General features: G+C 43.7%; 6 non-coding genes across 6 annotated transcripts; all 6 read right to left on the bottom strand.

The window, feature by feature from the left end:
* Positions 1-587: 587 nt before the first annotated feature.
* On the bottom strand, positions 588-659 carry TRNAW-CCA (transfer RNA tryptophan (anticodon CCA)). Its single transcript has one exon. It is a non-coding gene; the product is annotated as a tRNA-Trp (tRNA).
* A 10558-nt stretch (positions 660-11217) lies between these two features.
* Positions 11218-11289, bottom strand: TRNAW-CCA (transfer RNA tryptophan (anticodon CCA)). The gene has a single exon. It is a non-coding gene; the product is annotated as a tRNA-Trp (tRNA).
* A 2587-nt stretch (positions 11290-13876) lies between these two features.
* TRNAW-CCA (transfer RNA tryptophan (anticodon CCA)) lies at positions 13877-13948 on the bottom strand. The gene has a single exon. It is a non-coding gene; the product is annotated as a tRNA-Trp (tRNA).
* Positions 13949-15204: 1256 nt separating this feature from the next.
* On the bottom strand, positions 15205-15276 carry TRNAW-CCA (transfer RNA tryptophan (anticodon CCA)). The gene has a single exon. It is a non-coding gene; the product is annotated as a tRNA-Trp (tRNA).
* A 592-nt stretch (positions 15277-15868) lies between these two features.
* On the bottom strand, positions 15869-15940 carry TRNAW-CCA (transfer RNA tryptophan (anticodon CCA)). Its single transcript has one exon. It is a non-coding gene; the product is annotated as a tRNA-Trp (tRNA).
* Positions 15941-17195: 1255 nt separating this feature from the next.
* TRNAW-CCA (transfer RNA tryptophan (anticodon CCA)) lies at positions 17196-17267 on the bottom strand. The gene has a single exon. It is a non-coding gene; the product is annotated as a tRNA-Trp (tRNA).
* Between the last annotated feature and the right edge of the window lie 1178 nt (positions 17268-18445).

The raw sequence follows: 18445 nt of genomic DNA, 5'->3' as shown, positions 1-18445 counted from the left end.
AACTTGAGAGCTTTGACCCTGTTCAGCACTCTTTTCGATCATGTATCTGTACTGGATCATGAAAAGTCTGATTTGATTTGGATGTGATTTCTAGGCACAATCTTCTGAAGTGGAGTGAAACACACAACCGTTGCGCAACAAGCTCTTGCTGCTGCATGTCAAACTAGATGCAGGAGGCAAAAACTGGCATTGTGTGTCATGTCTGCTTGCTCACTTTTGTTAAACCGTGGTTCTAATAACACGGAGGTTTCAGCTTTTGATCCCCATATGGGCTAGGTTCTCCAGCATCTGAAGTGCCGTCAAGCTATCTTTTGACAAAGTCTTCGGCCTCTTTTAGGTGCCAAAACTGGAGCCGTGATGCATGTGTATTTGAATCAAGGTTGCGTAGAGCGCAGTCATGTCACATGGCCAGTTCACTCCATTTTTTTAGAGTGTGGTGCAAATGTCATTTTCACATGCAACTTTCTGGTCTTCCATTGAGAGACGCTTATTTATGCCACAAGGTCAAAGAAGTTTGTTTTTTTGCCGTAACCCAATTCCACAGTGTTTTTGAACAATTTTTTGTAGTTGATGAGTAAAATGTCAGATGACCCTGACGTGATTTGAACACGCAACCTTCTGATCTGGAGTCAGACGCGCTACCGTTGCGCCACAAGGTCAAGGAAACTTTAGTGCTCTGACCCTGTTCAGCACTCTTTTCGATCATGTATCTGTACTGGATCATGAAAAGTCTGATTTGATTTGGATGTGATTTCTAGGCACAATCTTCTGAAGTGGAGTGAAACACACAACCGTTGCGCAACAAGCTCTTGCTGCTGCATGTCAAACTAGATGCAGGAGGCAAAAACTGGCATTGTGTGTCATGTCTGCTTGCTCACTTTTGTTAAATCGTGGTTCTAATAACACGGAGGTTTCAGCTTTTGATCCCCATATGGGCTAGGTTCTCCAGCATCTGAAGTGCCGTCAAGCTATCTTTTGACAAAGTCTTCGGCCTCTTTTGGGTGCCAAAAGTGGAGCCGTGATGCATGTGTATTTGAATCAAGGTTGCGTAGAGCGCAGTCATGTCACATGGCCAGTTCACTCCATTTTTTTAGAGTGTGGTGCAAATGTCATTTTCACATGCAACTTTCTGGTCTTCCATTGAGAGACGCTTATTTATGCCACAAGGTCAAAGAAGTTTGTTTTTTTGCCGTAACCCAATTCCACAGTGTTTTTGAACAATTTTTTGTAGTTGATGAGTAAAATGTCAGATGACCCTGACGGCATTTGAACACGCAACCTTCTGATCTGGAGTCAGACGCGCTACCGTTGCGCCACAAGGTCAATGAAACTTGAGTGCTCTGACCCTGTTCAGCACTCTTTTCGATCATGTATCTGTACTGGATCATAAAAAGTCTGATTTGATTTGGATGTGATTTCTAGGCACAATCTTCTGAAGTGGAGTGAAACACACAACCGTTGCGCAACAAGCTCTTGCTGCTGCATGTCAAACTAGATGCAGGAGGCAAAAACTGGCATTGTGTGTCATGTCTGCTTGCTCACTTTTGTTAAACCGTGGTTCTAATAACACGGAGGTTTCAGCTTTTGATCCCCATATGGGCTAGGTTCTCCAGCATCTGAAGTGCCGTCAAGCTATCTTTTGGCAAAGTCTTCGGCCTCTTTTGTGTTCCAAAAGTGGAGCCGTGATGCATGTGTATTTGAATCAAGGTTGCGTAGAGCGCAGTCATGTCACATGGCCAGTTCACTCCATTTTTTTAGAGTGTGGTGCAAATGTCATTTTAACATGCAACTTTCTGGTCTTCCATGGAGAGACGCTTATTTATGCCACAAGGTCAAAGAAGTTTGTTTTTTTGCCGTAACCCAATTCCACAGTGTTTTTGAACAATTTTTTGTACTTGATGAGTAAAATGTCAGATGACCCTGACGGCATTTGAACACGCAACCTTCTGATCTGGAGTCAGACGCGCTACTGTTGCGCCACAAGGTCAATGAAACTTGAGTGTTCTGACCCTGTTCAGCACTCTTTTCGATCATGTATCTGTACTGGATCATGAAAAGTCTGATTTGATTTGGATGTGATTTCTAGGCACAATCTTCTGATGTGGAGTGAAACGCACAACCGTTGCGCAACAAGCTCTTGCTGCTGCATGTCAAACTAGATGCAGGAGGCAAAAACTGGCATTGTGTGTCATGTCTGCTTGCTCACTTTTGTTAAACCGTGGTTCTAATAACACGGAGGTTTCAGCTTTTGATCCCCATATGGGCTAGGTTCTCCAGCATCTGAAGTGCCGTCAAGCTATCTTTTGACAAAGTCTTCGGCCTCTTTTGGGTGCCAAAAGTGGAGCCGTGATGCATGTGTATTTGAATCAAGGTTGCGTAGAGCGCAGTCATGTCACATGGCCAGTTCACTCCATTTTTTTAGAGTGTGGTGCAAATGTCATTTTCACATGCAACTTTCTGGTCTTCCATTGAGAGACGCTTATTTATGCCACAAGGTCAAAGAAGTTTGTTTTTTTGCCGTAACCCAATTCCACAGTGTTTTTGAACAATTTTTTGTAGTTGATGAGTAAAATGTCAGATGACCCTGACGGCATTTGAACACGCAACCTTCTGATCTGGAGTCAGACGCGCTACCGTTGCGCCACAAGGTCAATGAAACTTGAGAGCTCTGACCCTGTTCAGCACTCTTTTCGACCATGTATCTGTACTGGATCATGAAAAGTCTGATTTGATTTGGATGTGATTTCTAGGCACAATCTTCTGAAGTGGAGTGAAACACACAACCGTTGCGCAACAAGCTCTTGCTGCTGCATGTCAAACTAGATGCAGGAGGCAAAAACTGGCATTGTGTGTCATGTCTGCTTGCTCACTTTTGTTAAACCGTGGTTCTAATAACACGGAGGTTTCAGCTTTTGATCCCCATATGGGCTAGGTTCTCCAGCATCTGAAGTGCCGTCAAGCTATCTTTTGGCAAAGTCTTCGGCCTCTTTTGTGTTCCAAAAGTGGAGCCGTGATGCATGTGTATTTGAATCAAGGTTGCGTAGAGCGCAGTCATGTCACATGGCCAGTTCACTCCATTTTTTTAGAGTGTGGTGCAAATGTCATTTTAACATGCAACTTTCTGGTCTTCCATGGAGAGACGCTTATTTATGCCACAAGGTCAAAGAAGTTTGTTTTTTTGCCGTAACCCAATTCCACAGTGTTTTTGAACAATTTTTTGTACTTGATGAGTAAAATGTCAGATGACCCTGACGGCATTTGAACACGCAACCTTCTGATCTGGAGTCAGACGCGCTACTGTTGCGCCACAAGGTCAATGAAACTTGAGTGTTCTGACCCTGTTCAGCACTCTTTTCGATCATGTATCTGTACTGGATCATGAAAAGTCTGATTTGATTTGGATGTGATTTCTAGGCACAATCTTCTGATGTGGAGTGAAACGCACAACCGTTGCGCAACAAGCTCTTGCTGCTGCATGTCAAACTAGATGCAGGAGGCAAAAACTGGCATTGTGTGTCATGTCTGCTTGCTCACTTTTGTTAAACCGTGGTTCTAATAACACGGAGGTTTCAGCTTTTGATCCCCATATGGGCTAGGTTCTCCAGCATCTGAAGTGCCGTCAAGCTATCTTTTGACAAAGTCTTCGGCCTCTTTTGGGTGCCAAAAGTGGAGCCGTGATGCATGTGTATTTGAATCAAGGTTGCGTAGAGCGCAGTCATGTCACATGGCCAGTTCACTCCATTTTTTTAGAGTGTGGTGCAAATGTCATTTTCACATGCAACTTTCTGGTCTTCCATTGAGAGACGCTTATTTATGCCACAAGGTCAAAGAAGTTTGTTTTTTTGCCGTAACCCAATTCCACAGTGTTTTTGAACAATTTTTTGTAGTTGATGAGTAAAATGTCAGATGACCCTGACGGCATTTGAACACGCAACCTTCTGATCTGGAGTCAGACGCGCTACCGTTGCGCCACAAGGTCAATGAAACTTGAGAGCTCTGACCCTGTTCAGCACTCTTTTCGACCATGTATCTGTACTGGATCATGAAAAGTCTGATTTGATTTGGATGTGATTTCTAGGCACAATCTTCTGAAGTGGAGTGAAACACACAACCGTTGCGCAACAAGCTCTTGCTGCTGCATGTCAAACTAGATGCAGGAGGCAAAAACTGGCATTGTGTGTCATGTCTGCTTGCTCACTTTTGTTAAACCGTGGTTCTAATAACACGGAGGTTTCAGCTTTTGATCCCCATATGGGCTAGGTTCTCCAGCATCTGAAGTGCCGTCAAGCTATCTTTTGGCAAAGTCTTCGGCCTCTTTTGTGTTCCAAAAGTGGAGCCGTGATGCATGTGTATTTGAATCAAGGTTGCGTAGAGCGCAGTCATGTCACATGGCCAGTTCACTCCATTTTTTTAGAGTGTGGTGCAAATGTCATTTTAACATGCAACTTTCTGGTCTTCCATGGAGAGACGCTTATTTATGCCACAAGGTCAAAGAAGTTTGTTTTTTTTGCCGTAACCCAATTCCACAGTGTTTTTGAACAATTTTTTGTAGTTGATGAGTAAAATGTCAGATGACCCTGACGTGATTTGAAGACGCAACCTTCTGATCTGGAGTCAGACGCGCTACCGTTGCGCCACAAGGTCAATGAAACTTGAGTGCTCTGACCCTGTTCAGCACTCTTTTCGATCATGTATCTGTACTGGATCATGAAAAGTTTGATTTGATTTGGATGTGATTTCTAGGCACAATCTTCTGATGTGGAGTGAAACGCACAACCGTTGCGCAACAAGCTCTTGCTGCTGCATGTCAAACTAGATGCAGGAGGCAAAAACTGGCATTGTGTGTCATGTCTGCTTGCTCACTTTTGTTAAACCGTGGTTCTAATAACACGGAGGTTTCAGCTTTTGATCCCCATATGGGCTAGGTTCTCCAGCATCTGAAGTGCCGTCAAGCTATCTTTTGGCAAAGTCTTCGGCCTCTTTTGTGTTCCAAAAGTGGAGCCGTGATGCATGTGTATTTGAATCAAGGTTGCGTAGAGCGCAGTCATGTCACATGGCCAGTTCACTCCATTTTTTTAGAGTGTGGTGCAAATGTCATTTTCACATGCAACTTTCTGGTCTTCCATTGAGAGACGCTTATTTATGCCACAAGGTCAAAGAAGTTTGTTTTTTTGCCGTAACCCAATTCCACAGTGTTTTTGAACAATTTTTTGTAGTTGATGAGTAAAATGTCAGATGACCCTGACGTGATTTGAACACGCAACCTTCTGATCTGGAGTCAGACACGCTACCGTTGCGCCACAAGGTCAATGAAACTTGAGAGCTCTGACCCTGTTCAGCACTCTTTTCGACCATGTATCTGTACTGGATCATGAAAAGTCTGATTTGATTTGGATGTGATTTCTAGGCACAATCTTCTGAAGTGGAGTGAAACGCACAACCGTTGCGCAACAAGCTCTTGCTGCTGCATGTCAAACTAGATGCAGGAGGCAAAAACTGGCATTGTGTGTCATGTCTGCTTGCTCACTTTTGTTAAACCGTGGTTCTAATAACACGGAGGTTTCAGCTTTTGATCCCCATATGGGCTAGGTTCTCCAGCATCTGAAGTGCCGTCAAGCTATCTTTTGGCAAAGTCTTCGGCCTCTTTTGTGTTCCAAAAGTGGAGCCGTGATGCATGTGTATTTGAATCAAGGTTGCGTAGAGCGCAGTCATGTCACATGGCCAGTTCACTCCATTTTTTTAGAGTGTGGTGCAAATGTCATTTTCACATGCAACTTTCTGGTCTTCCATGGAGAGACGCTTATTTATGCCACAAGGTCAAAGAAGTTTGTTTTTTTTGCCGTAACCCAATTCCACAGTGTTTCTGAACAATTTTTTGTAGTTGATGAGTAAAATGTCAGATGACCCTGACGTGATTTGAAGACGCAACCTTCTGATCTGGAGTCAGACGTGCTACCGTTGCGCCACAAGGTCAATGAAACTTGAGTGCTCTGACCCTGTTCAGCACGCTTTTCGATCATGTATCTGTACTGGATCATGAAAAGTTTGATTTGATTTGGATGTGATTTCTAGGCACAATCTTCTAATGTGGAGTGAAACGCACAACCGTTGCGCAACAAGCTCTTGCTGCTGCATGTCAAACTAGATGCAGGAGGCAAAAACTGGCATTGTGTGTCATGTCTGCTTGCTCACTTTTGTTAAACCGTGGTTCTAATAACACGGAGGTTTCAGCTTTTGATCCCCATATGGGCTAGGTTCTCCAGCATCTGAAGTGCCGTCAAGCTATCTTTTGACAAAGTCTTCAGCCTCTTTTGGGTGCCAAAAGTGGAGCCGTGATGCATGTGTATTTGAATCAAGGTTGCGTAGAGCGCACTCATGTCACATGGCCAGTTTACTCCATTTTTTTAGAGTGTGGTGCAAATGTCATTTTAACATGCAACTTTCTGGTCTTCCATGGAGAGACGCTTATTTATGCCACAAGGTCAAAGAAGTTTTTTTTTTTTTGCCGTAACCCAATTCCACAGTGTTTTTGAACAATTTTTTGTAGTTGATGAGTAAAATGTCAGATGACCCTGACGTGATTTGAACACGCAACCTTCTGATCTGGAGTCAGACACGCTACTGTTGCGCCACAAGGTCACTGAAACTTGAGTGCTCTGACCCTGTTCAGCACTCTTTTCGATCATGTATCTGTACTGGATCATGAAAAGTCTGATTTGATTTGGATGTGATTTCTAGGCACAATCTTCTGATGTGGAGTGAAACGCACAACCGTTGCGCAACAAGCTCTTGCTGCTGCATGTCAAACTAGATGCAGGAGGCAAAAACTGGCATTGTGTGTCATGTCTGCTTGCTCACTTTTGTTAAATCGTGGTTCTAATAACACGGAGGTTTCAGCTTTTGATCCCCATATGGGCTAGGTTCTCCAGCATCTGAAGTGCCGTCAAGCTATCTTTTGACAAAGTCTTCGGCCTCTTTTGGGTACCAAAAGTGGAGCCGTGATGCATGTGTATTTGAATCAAGGTTGCGTAGAGCGCAGTCAGGTCACATGGCCAGTTCACTCCATTTTTTTAGAGTGTGGTGCAAATGTCATTTTCACATGCAACTTTCTGGTCTTCCATTGAGAGACGCTTATTTATGCCACAAGGTCAAAGAAGTTTGTTTTTTTGCCGTAACCCAATTCCACAGTGTTTTTGAACAATTTTTTGAAGTTGATGAGTAAAATGGCAGATGACCCTGACATGATTTGAAACGCAACCTTCTGATCTGTAGTCAGATGCGCTACCGTTGCGCCACAAGGTCAATGAAACTTGAGTGCTCTGACCCTGTTCAGCACTCTTTTCGATCATGTATCTGTACTGGATCATGAAAAGTCTGATTTGATTTGGATGTGATTTCTAGGCACAATCTTCTGATGTGGAGTGAAACGCACAACCGTTGCGCAACAAGCTCTTGCTGCTGCATGTCAAACTAGATGCAGGAGGCAAAAACTGGCATTGTGTGTCATGTCTGCTTGCTCACTTTTGTTAAACCGTGGTTCTAATAACACGGAGGTTTCAGCTTTTGATCCCCATATGGGCTAGGTTCTCCAGCATCTGAAGTGCCGTCAAGCTATCTTTTGACAAAGTCTTCGGCCTCTTTTGGGTGCCAAAAGTGGAGCCGTGATGCATGTGTATTTGAATCAAGGTTGCGTAGAGCGCAGTCATGTCACATGGCCAGTTCACTCCATTTTTTTAGAGTGTGGTGCAAATGTCATTTTCACATGCAACTTTCTGGTCTTCCATTGAGAGACGCTTATTTATGCCACAAGGTCAAAGAAGTTTGTTTTTTTGCCGTAACCCAATTCCACAGTGTTTTTGAACAATTTTTTGTAGTTGATGAGTAAAATGTCAGATGACCCTGACGTGATTTGAACACGCAACCTTCTGATCTGGAGTCAGACACGCTACCGTTGCGCCACAAGGTCAATGAAACTTGAGAGCTCTGACCCTGTTCAGCACTCTTTTCGACCATGTATCTGTACTGGATCATGAAAAGTCTGATTTGATTTGGATGTGATTTCTAGGCACAATCTTCTGAAGTGGAGTGAAACACACAACCGTTGCGCAACAAGCTCTTGCTGCTGCATGTCAAACTAGATGCAGGAGGCAAAAACTGGCATTGTGTGTCATGTCTGCTTGCTCACTTTTGTTAAACCGTGGTTCTAATAACACGGAGGTTTCAGCTTTTGATCCCCATATGGGCTAGGTTCTCCAGCATCTGAAGTGCCGTCAAGCTATCTTTTGGCAAAGTCTTCGGCCTCTTTTGTGTTCCAAAAGTGGAGCCGTGATGCATGTGTATTTGAATCAAGGTTGCGTAGAGCGCAGTCATGTCACATGGCCAGTTCACTCCATTTTTTTAGAGTGTGGTGCAAATGTCATTTTAACATGCAACTTTCTGGTCTTCCATGGAGAGACGCTTATTTATGCCACAAGGTCAAAGAAGTTTGTTTTTTTTGCCGTAACCCAATTCCACAGTGTTTCTGAACAATTTTTTGTAGTTGATGAGTAAAATGTCAGATGACCCTGACGTGATTTGAAGACGCAACCTTCTGATCTGGAGTCAGACGTGCTACCGTTGCGCCACAAGGTCAATGAAACTTGAGTGCTCTGACCCTGTTCAGCACGCTTTTCGATCATGTATCTGTACTGGATCATGAAAAGTTTGATTTGATTTGGATGTGATTTCTAGGCACAATCTTCTAATGTGGAGTGAAACGCACAACCGTTGCGCAACAAGCTCTTGCTGCTGCATGTCAAACTAGATGCAGGAGGCAAAAACTGGCATTGTGTGTCATGTCTGCTTGCTCACTTTTGTTAAACCGTGGTTCTAATAACACGGAGGTTTCAGCTTTTGATCCCCATATGGGCTAGGTTCTCCAGCATCTGAAGTGCCGTCAAGCTATCTTTTGACAAAGTCTTCAGCCTCTTTTGGGTGCCAAAAGTGGAGCCGTGATGCATGTGTATTTGAATCAAGGTTGCGTAGAGCGCACTCATGTCACATGGCCAGTTTACTCCATTTTTTTAGAGTGTGGTGCAAATGTCATTTTAACATGCAACTTTCTGGTCTTCCATGGAGAGACGCTTATTTATGCCACAAGGTCAAAGAAGTTTTTTTTTTTTTGCCGTAACCCAATTCCACAGTGTTTTTGAACAATTTTTTGTAGTTGATGAGTAAAATGTCAGATGACCCTGACGTGATTTGAACACGCAACCTTCTGATCTGGAGTCAGACACGCTACTGTTGCGCCACAAGGTCACTGAAACTTGAGTGCTCTGACCCTGTTCAGCACTCTTTTCGATCATGTATCTGTACTGGATCATGAAAAGTCTGATTTGATTTGGATGTGATTTCTAGGCACAATCTTCTGATGTGGAGTGAAACGCACAACCGTTGCGCAACAAGCTCTTGCTGCTGCATGTCAAACTAGATGCAGGAGGCAAAAACTGGCATTGTGTGTCATGTCTGCTTGCTCACTTTTGTTAAATCGTGGTTCTAATAACACGGAGGTTTCAGCTTTTGATCCCCATATGGGCTAGGTTCTCCAGCATCTGAAGTGCCGTCAAGCTATCTTTTGACAAAGTCTTCGGCCTCTTTTGGGTACCAAAAGTGGAGCCGTGATGCATGTGTATTTGAATCAAGGTTGCGTAGAGCGCAGTCAGGTCACATGGCCAGTTCACTCCATTTTTTTAGAGTGTGGTGCAAATGTCATTTTCACATGCAACTTTCTGGTCTTCCATTGAGAGACGCTTATTTATGCCACAAGGTCAAAGAAGTTTGTTTTTTTGCCGTAACCCAATTCCACAGTGTTTTTGAACAATTTTTTGAAGTTGATGAGTAAAATGGCAGATGACCCTGACATGATTTGAAACGCAACCTTCTGATCTGTAGTCAGATGCGCTACCGTTGCGCCACAAGGTCAATGAAACTTGAGTGCTCTGACCCTGTTCAGCACTCTTTTCGATCATGTATCTGTACTGGATCATGAAAAGTCTGATTTGATTTGGATGTGATTTCTAGGCACAATCTTCTGATGTGGAGTGAAACGCACAACCGTTGCGCAACAAGCTCTTGCTGCTGCATGTCAAACTAGATGCAGGAGGCAAAAACTGGCATTGTGTGTCATGTCTGCTTGCTCACTTTTGTTAAACCGTGGTTCTAATAACACTGAGGTTTCAGCTTTTGATCCCCATATGGGCTAGGTTCTCCAGCATCTGAAGTGCCGTCAAGCTATCTTTTGACAAAGTCTTCGGCCTCTTTTGGGTGCCAAAAGTGGAGCCGTGATGCATGTGTATTTGAATCAAGGTTGCGTAGAGCGCAGTCATGTCACATGGCCAGTTCACTCCATTTTTTTAGAGTGTGGTGCAAATGTCATTTTCACATGCAACTTTCTGGTCTTCCATTGAGAGACGCTTATTTATGCCACAAGGTCAAAGAAGTTTGTTTTTTTGCCGTAACCCAATTCCACAGTGTTTTTGAACAATTTTTTGTAGTTGATGAGTAAAATGTCAGATGACCCTGACGTGATTTGAACACGCAACCTTCTGATATGGAGTCAGACGCGCTACCGTTGCGCCACAAGGTCAATGAAACTTGAGTGCTCTGACCCTGTTCAGCACTGTTTTCGATCATGTATCTGTAGTGGATCATGAAAAGTCTGATTTGATTTGGATGTGATTTCTAGGCACAATCTTCTGATGTGGAGTGAAACGCACAACCGTTGCGCAACAAGCTCTTGCTGCTGCATGTCAAACTAGATGCAGGAGGCAAAAACTTGCATTGTGTGTCATGTCTGCTTGCTCACTTTTGTTAAAGCGTGGTTCTAATAACACGGAGGTTTCAGCTTTTGATCCCCATATGGGCTAGGTTCTCCAGCATCTGAAGTGCCGTCAAGCTATCTTTTGACAAAGTCTTCGGCCTCTTTTGGGTGCCAAAAGTGGAGCCGTGATGCATGTGTATTTGAATCAAGGTTGCGTAGAGCGCAGTCAGGTCACATGGCCAGTTCACTCCATTTTTTTAGAGTGTGGTGCAAATGTCATTTTCACATGCAACTTTCTGGTCTTCCATTGAGAGACGCTTATTTATGCCACAAGGTCAAAGAAGTTTGTTTTTTTTGCCGTAACCCAATTCCACAGTGTTTTTGAACAATTTTTTGCAGTTGATGAGTAAAATGTCAGATGACCCTGACGTGATTTGAACACGCAACCTTCTGATCTGGAGTCAGACGCGCTACCGTTGCGCCACAAGGTCAATGAAACTTGAGTGCTCTGACCCTGTTCAGCACTCTTTTCGATCATGTATCTGTACTGGATCATGAAAAGTCTGATTTGATTTGGATGTGATTTCTAGGCACAATCTTCTGATGTGGAGTGAAACGCACAACCGTTGCGCAACAAGCTCTTGCTGCTGCATGTCAAACTAGATGCAGGAGGCAAAAACTGGCATTGTGTGTCATGTCTGCTTGCTCACTTTTGTTAAACCGTGGTTCTAATAACACGGAGGTTTCAGCTTTTGATCCCCATATGGGCTAGGTTCTCCAGCATCTGAAGTGCCGTCAAGCTATCTTTTGACAAAGTCTTCGGCCTCTTTTGGGTGCCAAAAGTGGAGCCGTGATGCATGTGTATTTGAATCAAGGTTGCGTAGAGCGCAGTCATGTCACATGGCCAGTTCACTCCATTTTTTTAGAGTGTGGTGCAAATGTCATTTTCACATGCAACTTTCTGGTCTTCCATTGAGAGACGCTTATTTATGCCACAAGGTCAAAGAAGTTTGTTTTTTTGCCGTAACCCAATTCCACAGTGTTTTTGAACAATTTTTTGTAGTTGATGAGTAAAATGTCAGATGACCCTGACGTGATTTGAACACGCAACCTTCTGATATGGAGTCAGACGCGCTACCGTTGCGCCACAAGGTCAATGAAACTTGAGTGCTCTGACCCTGTTCAGCACTGTTTTCGATCATGTATCTGTAGTGGATCATGAAAAGTCTGATTTGATTTGGATGTGATTTCTAGGCACAATCTTCTGATGTGGAGTGAAACGCACAACCGTTGCGCAACAAGCTCTTGCTGCTGCATGTCAAACTAGATGCAGGAGGCAAAAACTTGCATTGTGTGTCATGTCTGCTTGCTCACTTTTGTTAAAGCGTGGTTCTAATAACACGGAGGTTTCAGCTTTTGATCCCCATATGGGCTAGGTTCTCCAGCATCTGAAGTGCCGTCAAGCTATCTTTTGACAAAGTCTTCGGCCTCTTTTGGGTGCCAAAAGTGGAGCCGTGATGCATGTGTATTTGAATCAAGGTTGCGTAGAGCGCAGTCAGGTCACATGGCCAGTTCACTCCATTTTTTTAGAGTGTGGTGCAAATGTCATTTTCACATGCAACTTTCTGGTCTTCCATTGAGAGACGCTTATTTATGCCACAAGGTCAAAGAAGTTTGTTTTTTTTGCCGTAACCCAATTCCACAGTGTTTTTGAACAATTTTTTGCAGTTGATGAGTAAAATGTCAGATGACCCTGACGTGATTTGAACACGCAACCTTCTGATCTGGAGTCAGACGCGCTACCGTTGCGCCGCAAGGTCAATGAAACTTGAGTGCTCTGACCCTGTTCAGCACTCTTTTCGATCATGTATCTGTAGTGGATCATGAAAAGTCTGATTTGATTTGGATGTGATTTCTAGGCACAATCTTCTGATGTGGAGTGAAACGCACAACCGTTGCGCAACAAGCTCTTGCTGCTGCATGTCAAACTAGATGCAGGAGGCAAAAACTGGCATTGTGTGTCATGTCTGCTTGCTCACTTTTGTTAAACCGTGGTTCTAATAACACGGAGGTTTCAGCTTTTGATCCCCATATGGGCTAGGTTCTCCAGCATCTGAAGTGCCGTCAAGCTATCTTTTGACAAAGTCTTCGGCCTCTTTTGGGTGCCAAAAGTGGAGCCGTGATGCATGTGTATTTGAATCAAGGTTGCGTAGAGCGCAGTCAGGTCACATGGCCAGTTCACTCCATTTTTTTAGAGTGTGGTGCAAATGTCATTTTCACATGCAACTTTCTGGTCTTCCATTGAGAGACGCTTATTTGTGCCACAAGGTCAAAGAAGTTTGTTTTTTTTGCCGTAACCCAATTCCACAGTGTTTTTGAACAATTTTTTGTAGTTGATGAGTAAAATGTCAGATGACCCTGACATGATTTGAACACGCAACCTTCTGATCTGGAGTCAGACGCGCTACCGTTGCGCCACAAGGTCAATGAAACTTGAGTGCTCTGACCCTGGTCAGCACTCTTTTCGATCATGTATCTGTACTGGATCATGAAAAGTCTGATTTGATTTGGATGTGATTTCTAGGCACAATCTTCTGATGTGGAGTGAAACGCACAACCGTTGCGCAACAAGCTCTTGCTGCTGCATGTCAAACTAGATGCAGGAGGCAAAAACTGGCATTGTGTGTCATGTCTGCTTGCTCACTTTTGTTAAAGCGTGGTTCTAATAACACGGAGGTTTCAGCTTTTGATCCCCATATGGGCTAGGTTCTCCAGCATCTGAAGTGCCGTCAAGCTATCTTTTGACAAAGTCTTCGGCCTCTTTTGGGTGCCAAAAGTGGAGCCGTGATGCATGTGTATTTGAATCAAGGTTGCGTAGAGCGCAGTCAGGTCACATGGCCAGTTCACTCCATTTTTTTAGAGTGTGGTGCAAATGTCATTTTCACATGCAACTTTCTGGTCTTCCATTGAGAGACGCTTATTTATGCCACAAGGTCAAAGAAGTTTGTTTTTTTTGCCGTAACCCAATTCCACAGTGTTTTTGAACAATTTTTTGCAGTTGATGAGTAAAATGTCAGATGACCCTGACGTGATTTGAACACGCAACCTTCTGATCTGGAGTCAGACGCGCTACCGTTGCGCCACAAGGTCAAGGAAACTTGAGTGCTCTGACCCTGTTCAGCACTCTTTTCAATCACGTATCTGTACTGGATCATGAAAAGTCTGATTTGATTTGGATGTGATTTCTAGGCACAATCTTCTGATGTGGAGTGAAACGCACAACCGTTGCACAACAAGCTCTTGCTGCTGCATGTCAAACTAGATGCAGGAGGCAAAAACTGGCATTGTCTGTCATGTCTGCTTGCTCACGTTTGTTAAACCGTGGTTCTAATAACACGGAGGTTTCAGCTTTTGATCCCCATATGGGCTAGGTTCTCCAGCATCTGAAGTGCCGTCAAGCTATCTTTTGACAAAGTCTTCGGCCTCTTTTAGGTGCCAAAACTGGAGCCGTGATGCATGTGTATTTGAATCAAGGTTGCGTAGAGCGCAGTCATGTCACATGGCCAGTTCACTCCATTTTTTTAGAGTGTGGTGCAAATGTCATTTTCACATGCAACTTTCTGGTCTTCCATGGAGAGACGCTTATTTATGCCACAAGGTCAAAGAAGTTTGTTTTTTTGCCGTAACCCAATTCCACAGTGTTTTTGAACAATTTTTTGTAGTTGATGAGTAAAATGTCAGATGACCCTGACGTGATTTGAACACGCAACCTTCTGATCTGGAGTAAGACGCGCTACCGTTGCGCCACAAGGTCAAGGAAACTTGAGTGCTCTGACCCTGTTCAGCACTCTTTTCGATCATGTATCTGTACTGGATCATGAAAAGTCTGATTTGATTTGGATGTGATTTCTAGGCACAATCTTCTGATGTGGAGTGAAACACACAACCGTTGCGCAACAAGCTCTTGCTGCTGCATGTCAAACTAGATGCAGGAGGCAAAAACTGGCATTGTGTGTCATGTCTGCTTGCTCACTTTTGTTAAATCGTGGTTCTAATAACACGGAGGTTTCAGCTTTTGATCCCCATATGGGCTAGGTTCTCCAGCATCTGAAGTGCCGTCAAGCTATCTTTTGACAAAGTCTATGGCCTCTTTTGGGTGCCAAAAGTGGAGCCGTGATGCATGTGTATTTGAATCAAGGTTGCGTAGAGCGCAGTCAGGTCACATGGCCAGTTCACTCCATTTTTTTAGAGTGTGGTGCAAATGTCATTTTCACATGCAACTTTCTGGTCTTCCATTGAGAGACGCTTATTTATGCCACAAGGTCAAAGAAGTTTGTTTTTTTGCCGTAACCCAATTCCACAGTGTTTTTGAACAATTTTTTGTAGTTGATGAGTAAAATATCAGATGACCCTGACGTGATTTGAACACGCAACCTTCTGATCTGGAGTCAGACGCGCTACCGTTGCGCCACAAGGTCAATGAAACTTGAGAGCTTTGACCCTGTTCAGCACTCTTTTCGATCATGTATCTGTACTGGATCATGAAAAGTCTGATTTGATTTGGATGTGATTTCTAGGCACAATCTTCTGAAGTGGAGTGAAACACACAACCGTTGCGCAACAAGCTCTTGCTGCTGCATGTCAAACTAGATGCAGGAGGCAAAAACTGGCATTGTGTGTCATGTCTGCTTGCTCACTTTTGTTAAACCGTGGTTCTAATAACACGGAGGTTTCAGCTTTTGATCCCCATATGGGCTAGGTTCTCCAGCATCTGAAGTGCCGTCAAGCTATCTTTTGACAAAGTCTTCGGCCTCTTTTAGGTGCCAAAACTGGAGCCGTGATGCATGTGTATTTGAATCAAGGTTGCGTAGAGCGCAGTCATGTCACATGGCCAGTTCACTCCATTTTTTTAGAGTGTGGTGCAAATGTCATTTTCACATGCAACTTTCTGGTCTTCCATTGAGAGACGCTTATTTATGCCACAAGGTCAAAGAAGTTTGTTTTTTTGCCGTAACCCAATTCCACAGTGTTTTTGAACAATTTTTTGTAGTTGATGAGTAAAATGTCAGATGACCCTGACGTGATTTGAACACGCAACCTTCTGATCTGGAGTCAGACGCGCTACCGTTGCGCCACAAGGTCAAGGAAACTTTAGTGCTCTGACCCTGTTCAGCACTCTTTTCGATCATGTATCTGTACTGGATCATGAAAAGTCTGATTTGATTTGGATGTGATTTCTAGGCACAATCTTCTGAAGTGGAGTGAAACACACAACCGTTGCGCAACAAGCTCTTGCTGCTGCATGTCAAACTAGATGCAGGAGGCAAAAACTGGCATTGTGTGTCATGTCTGCTTGCTCACTTTTGTTAAATCGTGGTTCTAATAACACGGAGGTTTCAGCTTTTGATCCCCATATGGGCTAGGTTCTCCAGCATCTGAAGTGCCGTCAAGCTATCTTTTGACAAAGTCTTCGGCCTCTTTTGGGTGCCAAAAGTGGAGCCGTGATGCATGTGTATTTGAATCAAGGTTGCGTAGAGCGCAGTCATGTCACATGGCCAGTTCACTCCATTTTTTTAGAGTCTGGTGCAAATGTCATTTTAACATGCAACTTTCTGGTCTTCCATTGAGAGACGCTTATTTATGCCACAAGGTCAAAGAAGTTTGTTTTTTTGCCGTAACCCAATTCCACAGTGTTTTTGAACAATTTTTTGAAGTTGATGAGTAAAATGGCAGATGACCCTGACATGATTTGAAACGCAACCTTCTGATCTGGAGTCAGACGCGCTACCGTTGCGCCACAAGGTCAATGAAACTTGAGTGCTCTGACCCTGTTCAGCACTCTTTTCGATCATGTATCTGTACTGGATCATAATAAGTCTGATTTGATTTGGATGTGATTTCTAGGCACAATCTTCTGAAGTGGAGTGAAACACACAACCGTTGCGCAACAAGCTCTTGCTGCTGCATGTCAAACTAGATGCAGGAGGCAAAAACTGGCATTGTGTGTCATGTCTGCTTGCTCACTTTTGTTAAACCGTGGTTCTAATAACACGGAGGTTTCAGCTTTTGATCCCCATATGGGCTAGGTTCTCCAGCATCTGAAGTGCCGTCAAGCTATCTTTTGACAAAGTCTTCGGCCTCTTTTAGGTGCCAAAACTGGAGCCGTGATGCATGTGTATTTGAATCAAGGTTGCGTAGAGCGCAGTCATGTCACATGGCCAGTTCACTCCATTTTTTTAGAGTCTGGTGCAAATGTCATTTTAACATGCAACTTTCTGGTCTTCCATTGAGAGACGCTTATTTATGCCACAAGGTCAAAGAAGTTTGTTTTTTTGCCGTAACCCAATTCCACAGTGTTTTTGAACAATTTTTTGTAGTTGATGAGTAAAATGTCAGATGACCCTGACGTGATTTGAACACGCAACCTTCTGATCTGGAGTCAGACGCGCTACCGTTGCGCCACAAGGTCAAGGAAACTTTAGTGCTCTGACCCTGTTCAGCACTCTTTTCGATCATGTATCTGTACTGGATCATGAAAAGTCTGATTTGATTTGGATGTGATTTCTAGGCACAATCTTCTGAAGTGGAGTGAAACACACAACCGTTGCGCAACAAGCTCTTGCTGCTGCATGTCAAACTAGATGCAGGAGGCAAAAACTGGCATTGTGTGTCATGTCTGCTTGCTCACTTTTGTTAAATCGTGGTTCTAATAACACGGAGGTTTCAGCTTTTGATCCCCATATGGGCTAGGTTCTCCAGCATCTGAAGTGCCGTCAAGCTATCTTTTGACAAAGTCTTCGGCCTCTTTTGGGTGCCAAAAGTGGAGCCGTGATGCATGTGTATTTGAATCAAGGTTGCGTAGAGCGCAGTCATGTCACATGGCCAGTTCACTCCATTTTTTTAGAGTCTGGTGCAAATGTCATTTTAACATGCAACTTTCTGGTCTTCCATTGAGAGACGCTTATTTATGCCACAAGGTCAAAGAAGTTTGTTTTTTTGCCGTAACCCAATTCCACAGTGTTTTTGAACAATTTTTTGAAGTTGATGAGTAAAATGGCAGATGACCCTGACATGATTTGAAACGCAACCTTCTGATCTGGAGTCAGACGCGCTACCGTTGCGCCACAAGGTCAATGAAACTTGAGTGCTCTGACCCTGTTCAGCACTCTTTTCGATCATGTATCTGTACTGGATCATAAAAAGTCTGATTTGATTTGGATGTGATTTCTAGGCACAATCTTCTGAAGTGGAGTGAAACACACAACCGTTGCGCAACAAGCTCTTGCTGCTGCATGTCAAACTAGATGCAGGAGGCAAAAACTGGCATTGTGTGTCATGTCTGCTTGCTCACTTTTGTTAAACCGTGGTTCTAATAACACGGAGGTTTCAGCTTTTGATCCCCATATGGGCTAGGTTCTCCAGCATCTGAAGTGCCGTCAAGCTATCTTTTGACAAAGTCTTCGGCCTCTTTTAGGTGCCAAAACTGGAGCCGTGATGCATGTGTATTTGAATCAAGGTTGCGTAGAGCGCAGTCATGTCACATGGCCAGTTCACTCCATTTTTTTAGAGTCTGGTGCAAATGTCATTTTAACATGCAACTTTCTGGTCTTCCATTGAGAGACGCTTATTTATGCCACAAGGTCAAAG

This window comes from Eleutherodactylus coqui, chromosome 2 (assembly GCF_035609145.1).
Source record: "Eleutherodactylus coqui strain aEleCoq1 chromosome 2, aEleCoq1.hap1, whole genome shotgun sequence".
Taxonomy (NCBI): Eukaryota; Metazoa; Chordata; class Amphibia; order Anura; family Eleutherodactylidae; genus Eleutherodactylus; species Eleutherodactylus coqui.
The sequence above is the reverse complement of the archived record's forward strand: the minus strand, read 5'-3'. Positions and strand labels throughout refer to the sequence as shown.